This window comes from Mus musculus, chromosome 5 (assembly GCF_000001635.26).
Source record: "Mus musculus strain C57BL/6J chromosome 5, GRCm38.p6 C57BL/6J".
In the NCBI taxonomy this organism is placed as follows: domain Eukaryota; kingdom Metazoa; phylum Chordata; class Mammalia; order Rodentia; family Muridae; genus Mus; species Mus musculus.
The window spans coordinates 30,701,431-30,720,260 of NC_000071.6; the positions used below are offsets into that span (position 1 = coordinate 30,701,431).

The 18,830-nt window shown below is 47.2% G+C and overlaps 1 protein-coding gene across 3 annotated transcripts in view; it reads left to right on the forward strand.

Moving 5' to 3' along the window:
• Positions 1-10,133: 10,133 nt before the first annotated feature.
• Positions 10,134-18,830, forward strand: part of Dpysl5 (dihydropyrimidinase-like 5) — an 87,806-nt gene continuing 79,109 nt past the window's right edge. For 2 of the 3 annotated variants that reach the window (NM_001356948.1, NM_001356949.1), the window contains exon 1: positions 10,134-10,572. The gene's annotated coding sequence lies outside the window, so the exon portion shown is untranslated. Of the gene's footprint in view, positions 10,740-18,830 lie in introns of all 3 variants that reach the window. The other variant, NM_023047.3, reaches the window with a different exon arrangement.

Consider the following 18,830-nt stretch of genomic DNA (forward strand, 5'->3'; position numbering starts at 1 on the left):
AGAGAGGGAGACACTGGCCATGGCTAGGAGGAGAGAAGGGGGAAGAGAGAAAGGGGAAAGGCTAGAGAGTAAGAAAGCTTAAAGAGAGTGAGGAGGGGCCAAGCAGCCCCTCTTATAGTGGGCTTGTTATCTTGCTGTTGCTAGGTAACTGTGGGGAGGAGTCTAGCCAGAAGGCCAGAAGCTTGGGGCATTGTCTACGTGACTGCTAGCTACATGCCTCTCTTGTGGGGACTGTGGGGTTGGTAACTTCGTCAGGAGTCAGGGGTCCAGGAGACATGATCGAATGCCTTCTGTCCCATGTAGGTGGAAATCACTACCCATCGGGTACCACCAGGGTTCAAGACCTCAGCTCAACTGGAGACCAGGCTGTCTGTGCATAGCCCATTGCCCCACACATGATGTCTGTTCACAGCAGTAAAACCCTAACTAAGACACCCAGTAAATCTCCCACAAGTCACTTCTGCCAGGTGTTTGGTCAGAGCAATGAGAAAAGTAACTGAGTCTAGGGGATCACTCTGAAGGTCAAAGAGAGACGGGCCTCTCACAGCAGCCCTCAGGTGAGCGTCTCTGGCAACGGTTATCTGACTCTGACAGGTGACTTCACCATCAGACTGACTGACAGGCCCCTTGGCAAGACCCCAACAGTCACTAAAGAACAATGGTCAAAATACACTTTCAAGCAACAAAATCATGACTCATGATTGGCTCATCACATAACAGGAACACATAGCAAGCAAAACCATAACTTACATAATTTGGGTCAGAGAGAAATCCTAAAGTCAGAAACTAGGACTACTGAAAAGGATTTGCTAACAGAGGCAAGGCTGCTTTCTTCCATGGGACCCAAGTCATGTTCACCTTTTCCAGAAAACACTCATTTGCTGCCCTATGGCAGGTGTCCTTTACATCACAGTTTGTACCCCACCGGGGTTTCTTTCCTTGCTGAGCTGAACTATCCAGAGGCAAAGAATAGTGCAGGTTCTTGGGAGCTGGAGAGATGGCTTAGCGGTTAAAAGCACTGACTGCTCTTCCAGAAGTCCTGAGTTCAAATCCCAGCAACCACATGGTGGCTCACAACCATCTGTAATGAGGTCAGATGCCCTCTGCTGGTGTGTCTGAAGACAGCTATATTGTACTCACATATAATAAATCAATCAATCAATCAATCAATCAATCTTTGGGCTGGAGTGAGAAGGGGAAAAAAAAGAACAGTGTAGGTTCTTAATAACTGGAGGACCTAGTGATAGGTTATTTCTCTGAGCTAAAATGAGTCAACTTAAGCCAGATTAGATTATATTAAAGGCAGGTTTATTGGGAAGCTGTTCTCAGGTGGGCAACTTCATTGGCCCTAAGGACCAAAGGCAGGGATGGGGAAAGAGAAGGTAGGGGACAGAGAGAGAAAGAGAGAAGGGGACACTTGTACATAGAGAGAAAAGGAGAAAAGAGGCACACACACACACACACACACACACACACACAGAGAGAGAGAGAGAGAGAGAGAGAGAGAGAGAGAGAGAGAGAGAGAGAGGTGTCTGGATTGTATAGGGAAGGACCTGTAGGGAAAGGGTAGTCCAGACCCTGGCTGGAAAGTTCAAGTTTGGGGGTAGGATACACCAGGTAGGCACCGAGGGATGCTGGGAGAACCTGGAAGCCAGGTCTACTTTGGTACATAAAATATGTACCTAAGTCCCTTGCCCCCCACCCCCCATCAGAAAACAAACACCTAGAAAGGATTGTCTAGAATTCTGGGTCATGTCTTTGAAGATCAAAAGACACTAATTTCAAGAGTGTGGCATGGTATTAAACCCAGAGGCTCCATACAGTATCATTGCAACATGGGATTTCTAATGCGTTCCTTTCTGTCACAGGGTCCTGAGCAGCCTTTGTAACTCAGTGTATATCAGATTCACCGTATCTCAAGTGGTCACTGTGGTTCGCAGCCTGAGAGCAAGTACCCAGAAACAGCATCTCATCCCAACAGAAGAAAACCCCACCCATCATTTTCCATATTTAAAAGCCACTCATGGGGCTGGTGAGATGGCTCAGTGGGTAAGAGCACCCAACTGCTCTTCCGAAGGTCCAGAGTTCAAATCCCAGCAACCACATGGTGGCTCACAACCATCCGTAAAGAGATCTTAAAGATCTCTTTAAAGGTGTGTGTGAAGACAGCTACAGTGTATTTACATAAAATAATAAATAAATCTTTAAAAAAAAAGCCACTCAGACTTTTTCTGACAAAAAAAGTGAGTTAAGACAGAAAGGTTCATTTTATTTTGTTTTGAGGCTTTAAAATGTCATTTAAAATATAATCTCATTTTTTTAATTAATGAGAAAAAAATTAGAAAATGCTAAGAGAGTGGAAAAATAAGTTAGACAAGTCTGCTCCCACCTGTAAATACAGCATTTGGAAGGTGGACACAGAAGGGTCCAGAGTTCAGGATCAGCATTTCTAGGGTGTTCGAGGCCAGCCAAGGCTATGTGAGATTCTGTCTGCAAAAATTAAAAGAGCACAGGAGAGATATGATGCCAAAATATTTGCTTCCTTCTGAAGAAGTGTGGACTTTTTTTTTTTAAATGTAATCTCTATAACTTTCCCTCAGCAAATAAACTTAAAAGTATAATAAAGAGAAATCAATAAAATACAACGGTGAAGAGATCCCATTTTAAAGCTGCCAGACTGGGTTTTATTTACTGTGAGCAAATGTTAATGCAATATTACATGCTCCCAGGCTATTTATGTTTCTAGAACATTCTCTGTAGTTATTCTTCAACCATGAGAAGAAAGGCTCAGAGAATGAAAACAGGATGTTCTCAGAGCAACATGGTTGCCCATGAGCTTTCTCACACAGGTCAAATAGCACTGAGGGTCAATGCCCTGCTCTTGACCACCATCCTCCTTGGTAGACCATTCTGGCCATGAGTCTGGCCTCTAATCTTACCTAGATCCCTTCAGGTGTTAAGCATCTACTACAGGATCTGTTTTATTCCCCAGTACCCTGTCCTGTAAGCCACGGGATAAGGTACACACCCAAGGTCCCGCAGAGAAGCTTGGATCCACACCAACTCCTTTCTCATGGAGAATCAGGCCTCCAGATAGAGATCAGGGTTACCGTGCACTTCTGCACACTGAGCGCGTCATGAACCACCATGAATACTTGCTGGGAGTTGGATCTGAGGGGTCTGAGGCAGGAGGACCATAAATTCAAGACCAGTCTGGGCTAGTAAGATCACGTCTCACAGCAACCCGCTTCGTGGTGAGTCCCAGTGTCAGGCATCTAGCCAGCTGGTAAGAACATTTCTCCTTTCACGGCAAAACCACCTCTGCTCTTTTCCTGCCTAGTGTTCTCTTTCCCCACGTTAAGTCAATATGGGACTGTGTGGGACAGAGTTTGGCACACATAAAGACGCCCTCAGTGTGTGTTCTTTGTACAAGAGAACCCTCTGTATCAAAATGAGAGGGCGAAAGCTGAGAATTGTGTGTTTTCCTGTGACGAATGGTACCCGACTTCTCCGGTCGTCGTCAGAGAGGCTTTCTCCGGAAGCAGACGGAGTTGGCGCAGAGACGCACAGCTAGACATTATTCTGAGAGAGAATCTACATTGGAACTCTCCACGGGGTCCCTGCCCTCAGAGCTCAGGGAACCCCAGGGCTGGGGGAGATGATAGGAGTCAGAGGGATGGAGGACACCAGGAGAGTGCGATACCACTAAAAAGGGCTGACCTATACCCCATTTCCACCCAACCAGCAGCCCAGTCTGGAGGTCACCTTTTCTGGGGTGAGTTTCACAGTAAGGATGGAGTGCCAGCATGAGGTGGCTCTGCAGCCTACATTGTATTATCACCAAACCTAAACTGAATTTGATTCTCATAACCCACATGGTGGACAGAAAACCCCAACAACTGCACGTATTCTCAGGCGTCCACATGTGCACCACAGCACGTCTTCTCCACACACAAATAAGCGATTTTTTTAAAATTTGAGGGTATATATGATTAAGATACATTGCACACACATATGAAAAATTTCAAAGAACAAATTTTTAAAAAATAGAAAATGGTCCAGTGTTGGTTAGTTTTTACTTGTTTGTTTTATCCATTTGACACAGCTAGAGTCATCTGAGAAAAAATGTCTCTATCCAAACCCATGGGCCATTTCCTTGAAGTATGTATGTCAATGGGACAGACTAGAGCCCAGTCAGACATTTAAGAAACTAATCTCTAGCAAGAAGCAAGGAGAACTCAACAGGAAGTGGACAGTGTTTTCAACAACGTCCCTGGGGCAAATGGGCATACTCATGCAAGAAAAAGAAAAATAGAGGCACAGGTATTATATCTTTAACAAACATTGATTTAAAAATGGACCAGAAGCCAGGCAGTGATGGCACACACCTTAAAGCCCAGCATTCTCGAAGCAGAGGTATGCAGATCTCTATATAGACAGGCCAGCCTGTCTATATCATTTTTCAGGACAACCAGGGATATCTAAAGATACCCTGTCTAAACCAAACAAAAAACAACACACACACAAACCACAAACAGATAAACAAAACAAAAAGGACCATAAGTGTGACTGTACAGTCTACAAAGTCATGTAAAATATTCAGATTGCTGAGGTCTGGGAATGGCTGCACAAACCACTCAGATACCAATCTTGGTTAAACAAGGCTGGTTTATGGAGCACACCCCCCCAAAAAAAACCCTGATCAACCAGGGGGGCAGTATAGACTTGGAAACTAAACTGTGACCCTTCATGTTTCTTAGAGCCAGCTTGTATAGGCAAAACCCACAATGAGCCCATGTGCAGGTGCAGGAAGTGCTGCCCAGTGGTTGGCTCTGGCTCAAGCTATGTTGACAAGCTAGACAGAACAGTTCTAACCTTTATTCTAGCCTTTATTCTGATTGGTCTAAATGGAGCTTATGGTTGTGTAATTTCTTAAGACTAAGAAACCTCAAGCATACGGAACCTAACAGGGTATATGGTCCACATGACCTTGCTCTGAGTCAAGCTATTTTTTCTGTGTCAGTAACAATATGAAATGACTGTCAGGCATGGAACAAAATGGCTACTGCTATGCTGGGGGAGCAGGCTTCACACAGTGACTATAGGTGAGTAAGTGTATTAGTTATGTGTGATGTTACAAAACACCTGACAGAAGTTAATGAAAAATGGAGTTTATTTTGCCTCTTAGCTTGAAAATTAAGTTGTGGAAGGGAAATAGCTAGTCACATTGTTGGGCTCACAAGAGAATACACACACACATACACACACACACACACACACATTGTATATGAGTACACTGCTGCTGTCTTCAGACACACTGGAGAGGGCATCAGATCTCATTACAGATGGTTGTGAGCCACCATGTGGTTGCTGGGAATTGAACTCAGACCTCTGGAAGAGCAGTCAGTGCTCTTAACCGCTGAGCCATCTCTTCAGCCCAAGATTATATCTTTATTACTGTTGTCATTTCTCTGTCAAAATTCCTGACAACCACCCTGGAAGGAAGAGAAGATTTATTTGGGCTCTCTCTCAGTTTGAGGAGATGCAGTTCAACAGGAAGGAAGGCGAGGCAGCAAGAACAGCTCCTGCTGCCGCAAGAGTGTGAGACAACTAGTCACACTGCATCCACACTGCATCCACACTGTGCCCACACTGTGTCCACACTGTGTCCACACTGCATCCACACTGTGTTCACACTGCATCCACACTGCACCCACACTGTGCCCACACTGCATCCACACTGCGCCCACACTGCATCCACACTGTGCCCACACTGCATCCACACTGCATCCACACTGCGCCCACACTGCGTCCACACTGCATCCACACTGTGTCCACACTGCATCCACACTGGGTCTACTGTGTTCATACTTCATCTATACTGCATCCAAGTTAGGAAAGAGCGAAATGCTCCTAAAAAGTTTTTCCTCCTTTTCCTGGCTCATGAAATAGCACTACACACACTCAAGACAGGTCTTCCCTCCTCAGCTAAACCTTTCTGGACACTCTCTCATGGACTCCCCTAATGTGTTTCCAATGGCTCTGAGTGCATTCAAATTGACAGTGAAGATTAATCATTAAACTAGTCAGAAAGTAATATATTCATTAACACTTAAAAATACAATAAAAATTTACAAATAGGACCAGAGGGTGGGTTTCTTTGCAATATTCTCAGCTCCTCAGGGGTTAGTGAGCCAGCATGCTGTGGGGTGTGACAGGTGCAGGACAAAAAGATGATGAAATACCTCTTAGCCCGTGTTCTCTGAGGTGCTTGTCAGAGTTGCTTTCTCCCCTCATTATTATTCGTGCTATACCCAAGTGGATTGTGTTGATGGAGAAAAGATTGTTAAACAAAGCTTCATTATCCTCGTCTGGATAATGCTGGCATTGTGAGGCTCCGCAATTGCTAGGTTCCTTCTGACTTTAAGAATCTCTGTGTGTGAAATAAATGCAAGTTTGTAGTGGATTTCAAAGACGGGGCTAGAGCAGCTAGATTCTTGGCAGCTGTGGTTCTTCCAGGATGTGGGTTTCGAACGGTCTGATTGGAAAAGAAGGCTTTATTTCAAAATTGGAATTAAAAACAAATATAATAAAGAAAATTGTGTCATAGTCTAGGGGGGATTTCTGGAGTGTTCCTCAGCATTTCAGACCATGTTGACACACTAGAACTGAGTTTGCTGTTTTCATCTAAGCTCCCACCTCCAGCCCCCTCTGGATCCCCTCTCCTGTGTCTTTTGTGTCAGGCTGGGTGGCCTGGGTCTCATTTCCCACTGCCCCTGTTTTTGTAACTGATTGACCCCTGTTTTTGTAACTGATTGACTCTTTGTTTGCTTGTGCTTGTTTATAATGACAACTGAATGCAGGACCTCACACATTCTAGACAAGAGCTAACTCAGCCCTTGACTCTCCTGAAACCCCATCTCTGCAGAGCCTTAGATTTCTCTCCTGTTTTCTGTGTGCATTCTTCCTCTCCCAGTATCCATTTTTCTGCTTTCTTGTCCCTGTTTTGACTCCGGCTCTGTGACACTGACCTAGATACACAGGTTTGACTCTCTGCTCACAGTTATTTTAATAACTAAATAGATGAAAAGAGAAGGCCTTCTCTGAAGGTGGGCACTGTGCACTGCTGGCTGTCCTGCAGCTACAGACCAGGCTGGCCTTGAACTCATGAAGATCCTCCTCCCTCTGCTTCCCAAGTGCTCGGATTAAAGCTGTATCCCACCATGCCCCCCTCAGAGGAAGAGGTCTCTTACTTAACACAGAGCCTCTAGGCGTCCTGGAGAATCCCTTTCCCAGAAGGAAACAGAGGAGAAACTGTTGGAAGGGGAGAGATGGTCTGGGGCCAGTGGAATGTCAATAAGCTGTCCAGGAGTCATTTACAATTTGCTCTGGAGGGGATCTCCTGGGACAGGAGGGGAAGCAGAAGCAGGAGAGGTTGGTTTTGTGTCAAGCAGACGGCCTTTAGAATTCTGCTTCTGCTCCTAAGAGTGAGGGTGACTTATGAGTACCCCAGAATAAGATGAATTGGTAAGAAATGAGTAGTTACCTGCTGGGTGAATCTGTAAGGATCGAGTGGTGTGTTGTAGACTATCTGACCCTGCTTATAGCCGGAGTTTTAGAAAGCCTCAGATGGGTTTCTTATTCTCATTTGTTAAGGGTATTTCAAACCTAGTGTATGAGGACTTGCTACACCCATCCCAGTAGCCTTTGGGATCTCTGGGGTCGGGCCCCAAACTGCCTAATCTCCTCTTTCCACCACCTTCATTCATGAATGGTCTTGACTTCCAAGCTTTGGGGAAGTTCTCGACCACCTCCCAGACATCTCTAGGTTCCCCCGTCCACAGCTTGTACTCCTTCATCCTGGACTTAAGGACCAATCAGGTCAACAGCCACCCAGGTGAAACTCAGATCTAGCTCCTCCATCCCACGGCGATGGTTTCAGAACCCGTTTCTTCTGGTTTCCTCTACTTTTATCTGACCTTACAAATGAGCTGAATAGAAAGCCACACCAAACAGACTTTTGTGGCTATTCTTACAGTGTCCGTATGTTTGTTACATCCCTCCCATTGTTCTACAACTTGGAAGAAATTAATAATAGTTACACTTGTGAGTGTGCACTGTGTACGCTCGGCAGTGGGCTGTGAGTTTTATACGGATTTCCTCCTGAAATGCATGGTGATTGTGGGAGGGGTGTGAAGAAGCAAAGACTCAGGATGGGCTTTGCCAAAGTCAAGAAGCTGTCATGTGTCAGGAACAAGGATTCCAATCCACATATAGGGGACTCTAAGTTCTAAATTTCTTTTTAAACTCTAAAAATCAAGTACTGAGGGTACGTGAAACCTCAGGCTTGGGTAGGATCTTTATCAGTGTTGAATGCTAACTAGCAAGCAGTCGGGGGTGGGGTGTGGGGGGGGAGAGGGGGCGGGGGTAGGTAGGCTGGAGATTAGGAACGCAACTGAAAACTGCAGAAAACGATTCTGGCCACTAGAGGGCTCCCTCCACCTTAGGCAAAAGTTCATCAGAGGCCCTCGTTGCTCGGAGCTAGCTGGGTGTTCCAGAGGGGCGCAATGCATTTTGCAAAAATTTCCCTGGACAGTTTGGGGAGACTAGACAGGGCCTTCAACTGGAGCAATTTACACACACACACACCCTTCACTGGTATTAGGAGTGTTTTGAGGATGGCCATCTAAGCTTGTCTGGAGGTTCTTTGCACAAGCTTACTACCAGAAAAAAAAAAAAAAAAAATCCACTCTTAGAGTGGAATTGGAGACCAGCCAAGCGGTGGTGGCACACGCCTTTAATCTCAGCCCTTAGGAGGCAGAGGCAGGCGGATTTCTGAGTTCGAGGCCAGCCTGGACTACAGAGTGAGTTCCAGAGCTACACAGAGAAACCCTGTCTCGAAAAGCCAAAAAAAAAAAAAAAAAAAAAAAAAAAAAAAAAAAAAAAAAAGAATTGGAGACCAAATGTAGTAACCCCGCACCCCCTAGGGGCACGCCTGTGTGGCCCTAAACGCATCCAGGAGTGGATCACAGAGCACATGACCCAGTGGGACCCACATTTGGAGGACTGGAGCTTAACGTGCAGGCTGTACATTTTGTTAAAATTCAGAGGATCCTGCTCCCTCCACCCGAAGTTATAAAGTACGATTTTCTTTGAAAATAGCCTTAGAGAAAAGCACTTCAGGAAAGCAGCCAAGGGACTCACACCCCCGTCTCCACCCCCGGAACTGAGGGAAGCCCTGGAAAGAACCAACTTCTTCAACAGCAGTTGTAGATCCCCAGGAATCCAGGGGCGGGGGCAGTATTAATGCTGCATTTCCACACGGGTTTGCAACACCATTGGGGTGACATCAAGTGAAGAGATTCAAGTTCTGAAGCTATATTTAAGCTGTCACAATAATGACAGACTAACACGGAGCTCAGGGAAAGGCCTGAGCCATAAATTAGTTAAGGAAAAAGAACTGTCTCGCTCCATTTACAGGATCGTTTGTGGTTAAGTCAACTGTGTACTAAAATGGTGAAACTGGACAAGGTGTGGCGGTGAACATCTGTAATCCCACTATTCGGAAGGCAGAGGCAGGAGGTTCAATTCAAATTCTAGGCTAGCAGGGGGCTACCTAATAAAACCGTCAAAACAACAGCAACCCGGAAATAAAGATGGTGGTGCTGATGTGAAATGAGTTTAAAACACACACACACACACACACACACACACACACACACACACTTTCTTTTAAAGGAGATGTCAAAAATAGGATAGGACCTGGGCGCTGGACATCGACGTCCAAGCGCTGCTCTGGAAAAGACGGTGGCTTCAATACCTCAAGAGAAAGAAGGTGCGAAGTGAGGCGCCCAGAGTGGCCGTTCCCTTGGTCTATGAGAACAGTGTTCCTGTACTGACCACCTCGCCCTCTACAGTCTGCAATCCCATCAGTCTCAGACTCGGTAGGACGCTAATCCGATGGCGCAACTGGGAACCCGCAGCCTCGGAGAGACCCCGCCACCGCATTGTTTCAGCCCCTCGGGTGGGGTCTTGCAGGAGGAGGGGAGGCGATGTGTCCTCCGGAGACGCCCTATACCCTCCCAGGGGACTCGAGCCATACCGCCCCAGCGCCTGGGCTTTGTGAAGTGTCGCTAGTTACCATGGGACCAGAAAGGAACGCTGAGAATGGCGCTTAGATGGCTGGGGGTTGTCGAGGTCCTGGGGCCATGCCCTCTGTCCCTTCTCGGACCCGGGGCCTGCAAAAGGGACTGTCGGGATTTGTAGTCCCAAAGGCGGCGGCAACGCGGAGGACGCGGGGCGCTACTGGTCCCGCCTCCGCCTAACCTGCTAGCTCGAGGTGGCGAGCACTTGGGGCGGAGCCCTCGGATCCGTGATTGGCCCAGGCGGCTCCCCGCCCCCACCCTCGTCCCCACCCCCGCTCGCCACTCGGGACTCCGCTCCAGGCGCGCAAGGCAGCCACCGAGAGAGCGCGCTAGCAGCCGCTCCCGCCCCGTGCAACCGCAGCTACCGCGCCGCGGCGAGACCCAGAGACCGACCGACGGACCCGCACAATCGCATCATCCTGGAGCAGTGGGTGATGGCAAGGGGAGGGTGGTGGGCTTGATCTTTCCGGGCTGCAACATCCACCCCTCTTTCAGTTTCTCCCTGAGGCTCACAAAAGGGAGGGAATTGGGTTGCGCCTAGGCTCCTCCAGCCGATGAAAGAGATGTTGAGGATTCAGGCAGATCCGGACTAAGGTGGGGCGCAAGTCTGGGTCTTTGTAGTCCCACAGAACTCGGCTTGGTGACTTGCGACGCCTAAGGCATTAATGTGTGCTGGAAAGATTTACAAATAGCTAGAATAAGGAGGCAGCTAAGTTGAAGGGATTCACGCCTAGCACCCAGTAGTCGCGCAGCCGTAGCTGGTCGACGTGCAGTAAATGGCTAAAAGGTGGGGTGTAGGGGAGTGTTTCTGTGGTGGCCGGACCTGTCCTCTTGTACGTCCCTGGATCGCCGCGGTCCCTAGTTCCCACCAACTGCGCCTCTGGTCTGATATCTGCCTAACGTGGTCCTAACCCCATCGTTTGTATCCTCTGTTCCCTGAGCAGAGCAGAGGCCCTAGAGGCACCTGCCGAAACCACAAAGGCCTCTTGCATCTGCCCAGCCCCTGGCGGCGCGGCGCTAGGTCCCTCCGCTGGAGCCATGTCGCCTAGTCTGCCACGCAGCATCTATCTTGGTGGGTGAGGGATATCGATGCCCCGGGCCTGGGGAGATGGCTGGAACAAACGGGCGTGGAGGCCTGGATTTGAGCAGAAAGGGGGAGATGGGTGGGGACAGGTGATCGAATCTGGAGGAGGAGGCTGTGGTTTGGGAAGGGCTGACAATTGGGTGGGAGGCGGGTCTGAAGCTTCGCGCAGGTGGCGCGAGGCGAGGCTGCTCTGAAGAATGAAGAGGGGCGGGGAGATGAAGGGAGGGTGGAGACCTCCCGGGTTTGGGGAGAGTAGACAGGCATGGGAAGGCGACTGAGGCTGTACAGGGGATGGGTCTTCCTCATGAAGGGGGTGGGGGGCTCTCCATCGGGGTAGGGCAGGCAGCTGAGGAGGGAAGAGTCTTCGCCTGAAGACTCCAGCTTTAGGCCAGTCGCTGTTTGGGCTTGGTCTGGCTGGGCGTGGTCCTTGGACTGGGCCAGAGAGCTCGGGTGGCGGGTCCCCGACAAGGCTGGGCTGGCTCGTCTAGGAGCTTTGTTTCTGAGCTTGGAACCACCAAAGGGGACTCGTTTAGGATTTTATGATAATCCGCAGCGCCCCCCGGCACGCCCTGTTCGCACGGAGCTGAAAGGCTTTGCCTAGCGGCAGATGCTGCCTGGGAGGCGGATGGGGGGGGGGCGTCTCCCGCCCCAGAGACCCTGAGAACAATAGCCTGCATAGGGTCTACCTACGGTCCACGCAAGGCCACCCGCCCCCAGAATTCAAGTGTGAGGTGTACTGGTGCAGAAAACGCTTACCGAGAAACCTCAGAGCACGTGCTGTCTCTGGGATTTGCCTTAGGGCACCTGGCACCCCTGGGAATTCCGAGTGGGAGTCGCATGTTTCCCCCAGGCTGTGGAGTCGGGGGACAGCCGCCTCCCCCAGCTTCTGGTGTCGCTGGCTGCAGCGCCTCTTGTTCTCCACACGCTGTTGACGAGTTTAGATAGTGGCGCGGAGCAGCACGACAGAATGCAAGTCCCAAAGGCCGAAGGTCTCTGCGGTGTAAAGCAGGCTTTGTCTGCCCAGACCGCCTGAGCCCAAGTCTAGGAGCTGCTATGCTTCTTAAATGAGCCCACGGGGCTGGTGAGGTTTGGGGTAAATTGGGGAGAAGCCTTAGTTGTCGGCAAGGGCGCGGCTCTTGGTTTTAGAACTTAGAACCAGGGACTTAAAGCTTCCATTTGTCGGTGACCACACCCAAGCGTATGGGCTTCCTTTGCCTTCCCTCATATCGTCCGCTGACTTACAGTGGGATGATGATGATTTAGGTGGGGGCTGCTCACCCATAGGAAGGCTAATGAGCAGAGTCTTCAGTCTAAACGCCTTCTCTGTTGCTGAGTGTCTAAGCACCTTGCACAGTGTCAGCAGCAGCGCCCTGATAAGTGAACAGCCAAAAGCGGTAATTCTTCTGGGTTTGTTTGTTTGTTTTTAATTTTTTCCTTTTTTGGTAATAATTGTGTGACTGATAAGCTAAAGGTGAATCTTTGGCATAAAGTTCATTTATTGCTGATTTGCAAAAGCAAATCAGACATGTTCTTACAGCCAAAGTGAAAGACTAAATGTCAAACTATAGACCTGATGTTTTTTAGATTTGCTGTCTAGTTAACTGATGAGCCATTTGCATTAAAGTATTATATGACTGCTGGTCATTTTGCTGGAGGTGGATGGTCATCTGCCTGAGGACTGCTTCTTTCAGGACCTAACTAACTATAGGAAATGGGGAATTTAGAGATCATTGGTTTTAAAAGGTAATTTGGGAAGATGTTTCTTGGAACTTAAAAAGCTAGTCTCCAAAGGCTAGCTGGAGTGTTTAAGTACAGTTAAATCACAGGGTGTGTTTAAGTACAGTTTCATTAAACCTTAAACAACACAACACACACACAACACACACATCTGTATATATCCCCATGTATTTATATCTGAGTAGGTTCATCCAGGTATATAAAGACTAGAATTCCAACATTGCAAAACCACAAATCTGACAATAGAGAGCTTTTCTTGGGAAAGGAAATTTTTTCTTCTTTTCCTTTTCCCCAAAGGAAACATTTTGAGAACCATTTTATTGTTTTGTTCTTTTTGCAATAAACCTATGAGATTTGGTTTGGTTTTGGTTTGTTTGTTTGTTTTGAGACAGTGTTTCTCTGTGTAGCTCTGGCTATCCTGAAACTCACTGTGTAGACTAGGTTGGCTTCAAACTCACAGAGATCCACCTGCCTCTGCCTCCAGAAAGCTGGGATTAAAGATGTGTGTCACTACCTCCCGGTTCCAGTATGTTGGGATTGGGTGGGGTTTTTGTTGTTGTTGTTGTTGTTGTTGGTTTTGTTTTGTTTTGTTTTGTGTTTTAGGCAGTATAGTTGAAACTGGCTTCAAACTTGCAGCAGTCCTTCCTCAGGCTCCCTAGCGTCAACATTATAAGCCCGTTTCTTATTGAGACCCCTAGAAAATAGAACCGAGGAGGAACAGAGACGTGTGTAGTGACCCCAGAAAAGGACTCCTAGGATGCCATCTTTAACTCTCATTTCCATGAACCCAGAGACCTCAGTTAACTACCCAATTTTGTAGTTGGCCTAGGAACCCCAGGGGTGTTTTTTTAGCACGGCCTCTAGGTGAGTCTAGGTGGTCTGTGTGCTTGAACCCCACGGGCTGCATGCTTCTGGTTACATGGATTTACACAGCTGACCAAAGTTAGCTTTGGAAACTGGGTGTAGCCTTCATCCAGGTTCTCTTCTGGGTTCCAGTCACCTCTCTCCACACTCCTGCCTCTTCAGCTCACTCTGCCCTCGACTCCTCTGATGGGGACTTAGAGCCTCTGAGCCCATGGGCAAAGGCAAACCATGCTCAGGGATACTTTTCTTTTGAAGTAGCTCCTAGAAAAGCAGTAGAAGACGGCAAGTGTAAAACTTGGAAGATTTGAGACCCAGGCTCTCTTTTTCACATAAACAATAACTTCCAAGCTTCTGATGGGATCCGGTATCTTCCCTCTTACTCCATAAACCACTGTTTCAGGAAAGAGAGTTGTGTGGATCCTTTAGAGGAATCACCCAGAGCACCTTGTCAGTGTGGAATACTGTAAAAGAAACTAATGCATATGAGAGAGAGCAAAACATGTGCGTTTCATTATTTTTTTAAGATATTTGACTTATTGCACTGCTAGCGAGTGAATAAGACTTTATTAAGATTGCTTCGAAAGGTTATATAGGAAGACAAAGGTTGGAATGCTAAGTAAGTATTTTATGAATTTGATATGTATATATGAAAGCTGCTGTCAATCTAGTGGGGTCAATCCAGGAGGATATGTTTATGATTTCTTCCTTTTCAGTCCTTGAAGCTTGGCCAGCCCTCAGCATCACTAAGTCTATGAAGGTCTGGCTTGTTTCCTTAACTCCTTCCGTAGAGACCTGCTCCTATAACCTGGGCTCAGAGTTAGTGTCATGGTGGGGAGAACAGACCCTTAGCCTTTTCCTGTCTGTCACCTTAGGTGAGTGTCTTTCAGGAACTATAAGTGTGGTGGGTACAGTACATGCCAGAAAATGAGGTGACTTGGTGGGCGTGTAGACTGGAGAGCAGTGAATGGCACGGGATAAGTAGCCCACAAAAATGATATCACTGTCACCACATCACACTCCTCCCCCCATAATCTGTGCCCACGTGGCAGCATTTGAACCCCATTTGGTCTCGTTCCCTAGAGCAGGCTCCTGTCTCTAGTGGGGACCACAGACTGTGGCTAAGACTCCTTTTTGAGGCTCCACCCTTGCAAATAGCAGGAATAGCATGTCTGGAACACACAGCTGCCTTGAGCAGCTGAGAACTTGGAGAGTTTAGGAATGTTCCAGAAGTGCCCCAATCCCAGGTTTGGTGACCTGAGCTTATATGTGGGGTAGCCTGCTGTCTCATACATACCATCCAGAGGAGAACTTGAGCACCTTTTGGTGAGGGCTGTTGTTCTGGTAAGTGAGATGTCCGGCCATGCTTAGTTAATGGTGAAATGTTGAAGAGCCTAGCTCTAGCTTTTCAGCTAAGACCCTGTGGCTAGGGAGATGGCCTTATTTTGGATCCATGCAAAAGCTGGATGTAGTTGGTAACCTGGGGAGACAGAGACAGGTTGACTCCTGGCCAGCCAGTCTGGCTGAAATGGTGATCTTCAGCTTCAGTAGGACTCTGTCTCAGAAAATAAGGCAGAAACCCATAAAGGAAGATACTTAGCACTTACCTTTGCACTCCCTCACACACGTATGCATATCCATCCAAAGTATATGTGTTCACATCACACAAACATGTACATACACACATGCATATCCACTCTAAGTATATGTGTTCACATCCACACAAAAATGTACACACACACATGCACATACACACATACCATATAAAGAAATGTAGGGGCTGGAGAGATGGCTCAGCAGTTAAGAGCACCGACTGCTCTTCCAAAGGCCGTGAGTTCAAAACGCAGCAACCACATGATGGCTCACAACCATCCGTAATGAGATCTGATGCCCTCTTCTGGGGTGTCTGAAGAGAGCTACAGTATACTTACATATAATAAATAAATAAGTCTTTTTTTTTTAAAGAAAAAAACATAAACATAGATCTCACTGAATTGTTAACTTTCGAAACATGTTGGAAGCATTTTCTCTATACAGCAGTAGATCCTTTGATTGTGCCAAGTTTACAGTGAGGCCACACAAATATAAAGGGTCTCTCACTCAGAGAAGGGAGTGGTCATCGTTGCTCAAACCTCAGGGGTCTGTTTAGCGCTTGTGTTAGCAAATGGTTTGGGTGTTGCCACACCTGGTCATTTGTAGGGTAGGCCAATGAGTTAGAAATATGGGCCGGAGCCAGAAGTTCAGCCGTAAGCTAAAATTGCTTCTTGTTTTTCCTCGGGGATGTCAGCCTGGTTTTTTTCTTATTCAACTGATTAGATGAGTGTTGTTCTCATTATTGAGGAACGTCTCCTTTGAGTATAGCCAGCTGATGGGCAACTTAGGTGATGAGCTCAATGTGTGGACATGGTACCTAACTGTGGTGACACAAAATTTGACTGTCTGGGTATATAGTTTACATTTAACGAGCATTTTCACGGGTACCATGACACAACCTGTAATCTCAGCTCAGCTCTTGGTCAGTAGACATGAGAATCAGGAGTAAGGTGATGTATCAAATTCAAGGCTAGCCTCAGCTACATGAGACCTTGTCTCAAAAACAAACAAACAATAGAGACTACAGAGATGGCTGGTGATTAAAAGTGTTTATTGCTCTCGCAGAGGGCTGGGCTGGTTCTCAGCACCCCCATTGGACCGCTTACAACTCCATATCAACTCCAGCTTCAGGGGATCGGATGTCCCTGCTTGGCCTCCAGAAACATCCGAATGTACACACATAGAAATAAAAATAGATAGATTTTTAAAGAAGACAGAAAATAAACATAGTAAATTGAATGGCAGGCTCTGAGATTGCACGGAAGTACACTTCACCATATTTAGAGTGGAGTTTGTTCCTCTTTTGTCATCCCTATGTCTTCAACACCAAGTATTAGCCAGAGTTAAGCACGGCCTGGTTGATACTGATGGAGCATCTGGCTGACCCATTTAGGCAATATTTCATGGAATCTTTCCAGCCACTGAGACCTCTGTCTCCTCATTTAAATTTGCAGTCATTTGAGCTAAATGAAGTTAAGGTTTTGTGAATGGCCAGTTTCTCTCAGGGAGGAGAAGAGAGCATTCTGCATCCTGAATTGGGCATTGTCACTTCCCGCCCCCTGACATCTGTCCAGTTTCATTGCTTTGGCACAGTGTTCTGGGGCTGTCACTGTCTCGTATGTGTGTGTTTGTGTTTGTGCGTGTGTGTGTGTGTGCGTGTGTGTGTGTGTTTGTGTGTGTGTCCCACATATTAGCAGTACCCAGCACTCAGTCACACCACCTTTGTGTCCCACCAGGGTCCATTTCCAGCCTGTCCCTTTGTTGATTTCAAATCCGCCATTGGCTTGCAGGAATTTCTCGGGCCTGGGGTCTTTATTCTCTCTCCTTTGTCTGGTCATGCGTTTCCCTTTGTCCTTCTTCAGAGCAAGGCACTCTATTGATTGAGAAGCTGCCCTCCTTTCTCCTTTTACTAATTTAGATTTCCGTCCTCGAGGATTGATGCGCTCATTTTGCTCTGCAAGCCAAATGCCCCTCAGATTTTAAAATCAAATCACTTATTTCTAGCACATGCAGAATCCCCCTCAGCTTGGTGAAGTTACTTGGATTGGCTGAAGTTTGCGGAGTTCCCAAGTGGCAAAGCATATTCATATGCTTTGGTGACTTTGGGAAAAATAGGTAGAGTGGCTAAGGACATATTTAAAATACAGATGTCGGGGCTGGGATTATAGCTCAATGGCAAAGCCTGTCTAACATACATGACGCTCTGGTTGAGGTCCTAGTGCTCCCCCAAAAAAGCTTTCAAATGGATTGTGGTCCATTAAGATGACCCAGTAGGTGAAGGCACTTGTGCCAAGCCAAACAGCTATCATATCAGTCTCTGGGAGCCATGTGGTCATTCCTTGTCAAGCATGTATCCCTCAGTAAGTAAATATCAAAGAAGAAAAGATATGTACATATGCTTGTTTATGTTTGTAGATATTTTGATGTCAGGGATTGAGGGCAGGGGCTGTGCATACTATGCAAGTGCTGTACTACTGAGCTGTGCTTCCAGGTATAGACATACACACACACACACACATATGTACACACACGCACGCACGCGCGCACACACACACACACACACACACACACACACACACACACGCACGCACACATACACATGTATATACACACATGCACACAAACACACCCATACAATACACATACACACTACTTTTTAGTGAAAGCTAATACTCAGAAAAAGCACTTAAATGTATAGCTTGACGATTTCTTTGCAAGATAAGCATATCAACATATAATAATCTTCAAAGGTCCAGATCACTAAATATTCAACTCCCCGCCCCTGCCCCCCAGGCCTGCATCCAGTAACTAACTTTTCTTCCAAGGTAATCAGGTATTCCTGACTAAAACAAACCCCCCTCCCCCAAAAAAAAACTTTTAAAATTGTGGTGTGTGTGGATGTGTGTGTGTATGTGTGAGTGTGTGAGTGTGAGTGTGTGTGAGTGTGTGTGTACGTCTAGGCACATGTGCCATGGCAGGTTCAGACACCTTTGGTCTGTGTGTGTCTGTGTATACTATAGTACATAAGCACAGGCCCACGGGAGTTGATTCTCTCCTTCCACTTGTGGGTCCCTGGAATGGAATTTGGGTTGTCAGTCTTAGTGCCAGGGACCTTTAACTCATTAGCCATCCATTGCCCCCAAACTCTTTGTTCTTGAGTAAAACGTAACACCTTAGGCTGTGTCCTGGGGTCCACAGTAGCCTGTGCTGGGGGCAGGGGTGATGTAGGGGGAGTACAGTTACATCCGTAGTAACTGAGCGAGGTTTCCTTTCTGTGTTTGTTTTAAAATAGGACATCACTATGTAGCCCTGGCTAATCTGGAACTCTCTATGTAGTCCAGGCTAGCCTTGAACTCAGAGATTCACCTGCTTCTGCCTCCCAAGTACTGGGAGTAAAGGTATGTGTGCCA